At 37.8% G+C, this 8,002-nt stretch overlaps 1 pseudogene; it reads left to right on the forward strand.

The window, feature by feature from the left end:
* The first annotated feature begins 1,754 nt into the window (after positions 1–1,754).
* LOC132424352 (malate dehydrogenase, mitochondrial pseudogene) lies at positions 1,755–4,400 on the forward strand (annotated as a pseudogene).
* The last annotated feature ends 3,602 nt before the right edge of the window (positions 4,401–8,002 follow it).

The raw sequence follows: 8,002 nt of genomic DNA on the forward strand, positions 1-8,002 counted from the left end.
GGACACTACACACACACCAAACATATCCACACATACACACAACCATGCACACATGCTTTATTTTTTGATAGATGATTGTAATAAACTTTAGGTCATAGTTTTAATTATGTAGGCTTATTTATTGCACCAAATAATTCATTCATTCATTTCAAATTTGTCTTAATAATAAAGTTGATATTTTCATCATTTATGTAAATGACGTGGTAGTTTATCAGATTGAACAAGCTGACTTCATGATCTGAAACTCAAATAGCTAATTCCAGTGTTAAGCTAACTCATAAGACTGTTACTGACCCAGAAAGAAAACAGAAACTTTCACAGTATAGATGCTTAATGAATATTTATTTTTTAATGAATAAATTTTAAAATAATGAGGAAAGGATAAAGGGAGAAAACAAGGAACAACAAAAATGAAGGTAGGGAGAGGAGGGAGGGGAAGGCAGGAAGGAAAGCTGGAAAGGAGGGAGGAAAGGAAACAGAGAAAGAAGCAATGAAAAAGAATTTTTAGAATCTTCAGTGATAAATACATAAAACTACTCCTTGATACTGTTCTCACTATTACCATTAGTAAATTCTTCCTTCAACATAAACATAACTCTGTACTGCGGTATCAGTCAATTTTTCACAGTAGAAATGGAGAATCCTGTGTCTTTCCATATTACCATATTCTTCCATGTAGTTTAATCCCAGAAGCTATTTTTAGAAATTCACTTTCCTTTGATACAAATATCAATAGCTCCATATGAACTATTAATACATTTTTCTAAAGCATCCATGATACTTTTAAATTTCTGCTTCTACCACCCTATTTAGATTTTTATCTCACCACATTTTTTTTGCGGTATGCGGGCCTCTCACTGCCGTGGCCTCTCCCGTTGCGGAGCACAGGCTCCGGATGCGCAGGCTCGGCGGCCATGGCTCACGGGCCCAGCCGCTCCGCGGCATGTGGGATCTTCCCGGACCGGGGCACGAATCCTTGTCCCCTGCATCGGCAGGCGGACTCTCAACCACTGCGCCACCAGGGAAGCCCTATCTCACCACTTTAATAATTTCCAGGCATTAGACTCTCTCTGTAGACCAACCGAAAAGGCATTTAAAAGCTATCCCTGGTGGCTCAGTGGTTGAGAGTCCGCCTGCCGATGCAGGGGACACGGGTTCGTGCCCCAGTCCGGGAAGATCCCACATGCCGCGGAGCGGCTGGGCCCGTGAGCCATGGCCGCCGAGCCTGCGCATCCGGAGCCTGTGCTCCGCAACGGGAGAGGCCACGGCAGTGAGAGGCCCGCGTACCGCAAAAAAAAAAAAAAAAAAAAAAACTATCCTAGACTGGTTGCTAGAGAAACATTCTGATATGCTACAAGTCTTGTGGAAAGATAGTAGGTTGGCTTTCTGGACTGGAAGTCATACTGTTGTTAATGATTTGACTTCCTGGGCTCATTGCTGCAGATTGTGGGTGAAAGTTCTACTTTTATAGATGGTCTGTGAACTGAAAAAAAAAAAAAAAAAAAAAGCACAATGTGAGAGCTGTGAATTCAGTTTTCTTTGTGGCTTACTGAGGACTGTAGCCCGGGATATAGCCTCTCAGATAGCTCTGAGGAACTGTTCTGAAGAGGTGGTGGGGAAGGAGGTCAGTATATACATGATTTTGGTGATGGGGGTACTTGCAATCAATTATACATCTCAGTAGAAGGTTTATGCTAGTCATGAAGAGCAAATGTCTCCATTAGTGATTTTACTGCTTTCCTAGGTATAAGAAGATGCAAGAAATTGTGTTCCTTAAATTTTCTTCTGAAAATATCTATCTAAAGCCCTGTTCAGCCAGATTTTCCCAGAGCATCGAGTGCCTCATTCCTGATCACTGCCCTGAACTCCTTTCAGGGTGTGTTAAAGGTAGTGACTCTATTGGCTAGTGACTTCATCCTTGTAGAAACAGACGGCAAGTGGCATTCTTTAGTTTGCAGGTCAACCATTGTCCACTTGTATAATCAGCCTCTAATATGGAATATCACACAATCTGGATAAGTGTGATTTTTCCTCATGATTATAACTAGATGAAGCTTCATTGCAGAAAGCATTACAGAGGTGACATGTATTTTCATTGCTTCACATACGTAGGTATCAATACATAAAGTAATTGTGTCTCATTTTTGTGCTAAGTTGAATCACTTGGATATGGTATTGTCCACCAGATTTCTTCATTGTAGAAAATCTTTCATTTTTTGCCATCAATAATTTGTAAGGTGATACTTTAAGATGTGGTAAATATGTTATAAATATCCTGTTCTCCAACAACATTTTACCCAGTCGTTTAGCTTCATTGATGATTATGGCACAAAGGGTGGCAAGATAGTGATCTTTCCAATTATCTCATTCTTTCACTGCATATTAGCTTTCATTGTCAAGTAAAGAAGAGCTTTTTCTTTACCCTCCTTCCTTCTTTGTTAAAACATCATGATGGGGCTTCCCTGGTGGCACAGTGGTTGAGAGTCCGCCTGCCGATGCAGGGGACACGGGTTCGTGCCCCAGTCCGGGAAGATTCCACATGCCGCGGAGCGGCTACACCCGTGAGCCATGGCCTCGGAGCCTGTGCTCCACAACGGGAGAGGCCACAACAGTGAGACGCCCACGTACCGCAAAAAAAATAAATAAATAAAAAATAAAAAAAATCATTATGGATCCATGAAAACTTTTGTTATTTGAATTTTTATAATGTATTACCCTCAATCCTTTTCTTTCTGTGTTTTTCTTTTTTTTTAAATACACAATCTGTATTAAGTCTGGCCCATGGGAACACCTTTTCACTATTTTCTTGTCCTTTTCACACTTTCACATCAGAATTTGAACACATACTTGCTTCCTAGAACAACATATTACATGCTTATCTTGTACTTTGTCCCAAATATAGAATCAGCCATTTCTCCAAAGAACATTGGTGCCTTTTATTGGGAACACATTATGACTTTACTTTTAATGCAGAAAAACTGGAATAATATTTTCTACCTTGCTGAAGATATTTGTTAAGAAGTTATATTAAAAATATTAATAATCTTAACATTAAAATTCTGTAATAACTAAATACTCATTAGCAATATAACATATGCCTCCAAATTACTTAATGATTTTCTAAGCAGTCACGGGTTTATTGAACCACGTTGATCTTTGTACTTACCTTTGCATCTGTAAATACACATGAGTATTATTGGACTACATTGGTAAAACAAAACAGGTAAGAATTACAAGGGACAAAGTTTGTTCAGTCACATGTTTCCTTACAGAGACTTTCCTTTTGCAATATAGTAGTAAATAAAAATAGAAATATCAAATTTTCTTTCTTCTTTTGTCCCTCGCAGGCTCCTTCCCGTGCTGGTCCGCGCCCCGCCTGCCACTGCCTGGCCTGCGGGCGCCGCTCTCCGCCGCAGCTTTGGCACCTCAGCCCAGAACAGTGCTAAAGCAACCGTGCTGGGGGCTTGGAGGAATCCGGCAGCCGCTTTCACTTCTCCTGAAGAGCGGCCCCTTGGTGAGCCGCCCGACCCTCCACGGTATTGCTCATACACCCGGAGTGGCTGCCGATGGGAGCCACATCGAGACCAGAGCGATGGTGAAAGGCCACCTCGGAGCTGGGCAGCTGCCAGACTGCCCGGAGGGCTGCGACAATGTGGCTATTACCGCGGGAGTCCCAAGAAAAGCAGGCATGACACGGGACGACCTGCTCAACACCCACGCCACAATCCTGGCCACCGTGACTGCTGCCTGTGCCCGCACAGCCCCGAGACCATGATCTGCGTCATTTCAAATCCAGTTAACTCCACCATCCCAATCACAGCAGAAGTTTTCAAGAAACATGGAGTTTACAACCCTAGTAAAATCTTTGGGGTGACAACCCTGGACATTGTCCAAGCCAACACTTTTGCTGCCGAACTGAAGGGTGTGGACCGGCTCGAGTCAACGTTCTTGTCATTGGCGGCCATGCTGGGAGGATCATCCCCCTGATCTCAGTGCACCCCCAAAGTGGACTTTCCCCAGGACCTGCTGACTACCCACACCGGGTGGATCCAGGAGGCTGGCACGGAGGTGGGCAAGGCTAAGGCCACAACAAACCCTGCCACCCTGTCCACGGTGTACGCCGGAGCCCGCCGATTTGTCTTCTCCCTCGTGGATGCGATGAACTGAAAAGCTGTCGAATGTTCCCTCATCAAGTCCCAAGAAAACAGACCGTCTATATTTCTCCACACCGTCGATGCTGGGGGGAAAGGGCATCGAGAAGAATCTAGGCATCGGCAAAATCTCCCCCGTTTGAAGAGAAGGTGATTGCCAAGGCCATTTCTGAGCTGAAAGCCTCCATCAAGAAACGAGAGGAGTTTGTAAAAAAAAAAAAAAAAAAAAGAAACGAGAGGAGTTTGTAAAAAACATGAAATGAGAAGGTGGTTAGTGAGCAGTCTGTTTCCTTAACGAATTAAGGTGTCATGTCAGTGTAAAGCCATTTCAGACACCTTTGTCTTTTCAGTTTGCTTTGATGATGAGTATTGTATGAACAAAACACCCCTTCCAAATCTCGGGTCAGTCTATCAGTGAATCAATAAAAGCAGGCTTTGATTTTCTTTTTCAAGTTCTCATCCAATTAAAAAAATATTTTTTCTTTCAAATTTTTGAGTGTGGGAGAAAACAAATTCAAGGGAAGAGGAAAAAGTAAAAGTATATGTAAAAGTTTTGAACTACTCCAGGCAGAGAAAATAATTGCTAGTAGTCATACTGGGAAGACTTTTGGATTTAATAAGATAAAAATTAGAAGTTTTATATGAAACAAAGATTAGAAAATAATTAGATTAATTTAATTATCTCAATACTCTGTGTGAGAATGATGCAGGATGACCTAAACAATAGACTTTTTTTGTGTTCTAACTGATACATGATGAATGAGATAAAATTTAAATAACACACAACATATAACAGGCTTGTAAAATAAGAAAACAACAGCATGACTTAGAGGGAACTTTAGAAATCAATTAAAAGTTGAAAGATTTATTAAAATAATTTTGCAATTTAAATGTGACCTTTTTTATCTTTTAGGTCAAACCGATCATATATTTCTAACATACTGAACTATCAATAACTCATGTAATATTCCTCTTAAACAGATAAAAAATTCTGCTACAGCAGTAAATGACTGGGTTGCTGTGAAATGATGTTATAATAGTTTCAGTTGGCTTGAAGGAATTGATGTTATATTTATATTAAAAATAATTATTTATTATGAGAGTTTTCTACATTATTTCGAAGCTTCACGTGCTCTTTTAAAAGAAGGACTTTAAAAACATTGAAAATGTTGAGGGCAGTCATCAAAATGGAATTGCCTTTAAAAATTAAATGCATGCAGTTGCTTTATTTTTTTTTAAGTCAACCCTGATTTTACTGGAAAAGTCACTGAAAGTGTTGTACATATTAAAATATAAAATCAAATGATATAGGTGATCTTCAATTGATGAATAAAGAAAAAAGTTAAAGTAGAAATTTCATCTTGACCTGTTTTCATTTCTGTCAGGCACATTTATTGATTTAAGGAACCTCTATTTCTAGCATATACTGAAAATGGATTAGAAGAAGGAACATGGAAGTGTGTTAATAATAAGAATTGCATTGCACATTTACTGTGTGCCTGACACTGTTGTGTTTAACTAACTCATCAATCTTTCTGACAGCCCTACAAGAGAGATACCACTACTGGCACCATTTTGTAGAAGGGAGAACTGAAGCACAGGTTAATAAAATAATTCACCTGCAGTCACTTAATCTTGAGTGATGGAGTTAAGGCCCCAAACTAGGCAGTATTACTACACAGTTTCTTGTTCTAAGTAGTGAGGTAATAAGTCTTAAAAATAGATTCAGAACAATTTATTTTAAAAAGAGATAAATGCAAGTTATAATGTTGAAATGTCTATGCATTATAACATAAAACCTTTTGTTTGAAACATACAGAATAAAACTTTCTTTAAATTTAAATGATTCGCCAAAAAACTGAGAAAGAGTTGGAATTGGGAATAGATTCAAATTTTCTGAATTTAAATTCAGTTTTATTTTTGTAAGAACATAAATCCTACTAATAAAATTATTAGAATTATGACTGATGAAATTAAGGGAGAAAAGGTATTATAATAACAATAAACTCATATATAATTCTTACCGTGTGCTATCCACTTTCCTAAGTATTATGTATTTTAATACATTTAATCTACAGAACAGCCACATGAGATGTTACTATTCACAGTTTTGAGCTGAAGAAACTAAGGTACAAAAAGAATAAATACACTTCTCAAGGTCACAAAACTGATAACTAGCAAAGCCAGGATTCAAACTCATGAAGTTTGGATCCAGAGTTCTTGTTTTTAAGTCCAAAAAAATGTCCACATTTCAATTTTGTGTCTGTGAGGATTTCTATTAGTAGAAATGAGGAAGGCAGAAAAAGCAAATGCTGTTTCATATTTTTCCCCCAAGAAATGGGGGTGATGAGTAAAAGTTTTACATATGCTATGTTTGAGTTGTTGAAAGGTGTGCTATACAAGTGGAAATATATCTGATATAAAAAGTAATATGTGGGACTAAATCCTAGCCCAGAAATCAGAATAGAAATTTGTAATTCAGCTACTGGAGGGTTATTTAAACCAAGAAAGTAGAAATAATAACATTATTAATAATAATAATTGTTATTACAATTATAATATGTATTATAATAATTCATTCTTATATTTAGGTTGTAGCTGGAGTTCTTGTCACATATATTATCTTATTTTTTTAACATCGTTATTCGAGTATAATTGCTTTACATTGTTGTGTTAGTTTCTGCTGTATAATAAAGTGAATCAGCTAATACGTATACATATATCCCCATACCCCCTCTCTCTTGCGTCTCCCTCCCACCCTCCCTATCCCGCCCTCCCTATCCCACCCCATATTATCTTATTTAAACTCATATATTATTTAATTTAATGTCAGAGATTAAGCTCTATATAGCACAGAGAAGAATATCAAGACAACTCAGGAAGAAGAGTCAGTCAAGGAATAAGAAGTGTCTGTAGAGATGAGAACTGATCCAAATATAAACCAAATTTCAAAAGTTTCAGTAGTGAGTGAATGATGAGCTAGCAAAAGCGACACGATATTCTGTACTTTCAAGAGGTTTTCAGAGAAAGAAAAGAAAGAGTTTAAAGAGTTGGTCAGGATTAAATGAAAAAATAACTTTTAGCATAGGACAAGCTAGAACATATTTAGAGATGGGGGAAGAGAACAGATGGAGAAAAAGAATTAAAGCACAGAATTGGGGAAGGGATGGTGAATGGATTGTGTTCTCTGTGACATGAGCAAATGAGATCAGAAACCCCATCTTTTCATTAGAGATCACAGACAATCTAGTAGATGAGGAAGTTTCAGTAGGAATTATGGGATAAGGAGCTAAAACATTTTGAGCTGGATGGCTGCAGAAAGATAGTCAATAAATTAATATGCTGAGAATAAGGACTGGGAGCAGAGTATTGAGAAGAAAAAAATGGCATAGACATGTAAGGAAGTGTATTAAGGGGTCAGGAAGAGAAACATTTTCAATGAAGTCTATGGCATCTACTGGTCAGCTTTATGTCTCAAGCACTTTTAGGAAGAATATAGTTCTTAACCACTTCAATCTTTTAAAGTTAAAATATAAGGCTCATATTTCACTATCATAATACAATTATTTGGCATTCATTTCATTGTGCTAAGTAGGCAGACAATGGTAAAATCTAAGACTGAATGAATTCTCAAATGGGCCAATAAAGGATTTTTGTCATCATAAAATGTTAAATGGAAAAGGATTTTTAATCGTAATTACCATAATCTACATTGGAGCTCAGAGAAGGCAGTAAAGTCTATCATTAAATGATTTATCAGCAATGAATGTTTTAGTGTCCATAGGATTCTTATGATTTTTAAAAGTTAACTTTTAAAAATCTCATTTAATTTCTCTAACTATTTAAGTTCT

Source organism: Delphinus delphis, chromosome 4 (genome assembly GCF_949987515.2).
Source record: "Delphinus delphis chromosome 4, mDelDel1.2, whole genome shotgun sequence".
NCBI classification, from domain to species: domain Eukaryota; kingdom Metazoa; phylum Chordata; class Mammalia; order Artiodactyla; family Delphinidae; genus Delphinus; species Delphinus delphis.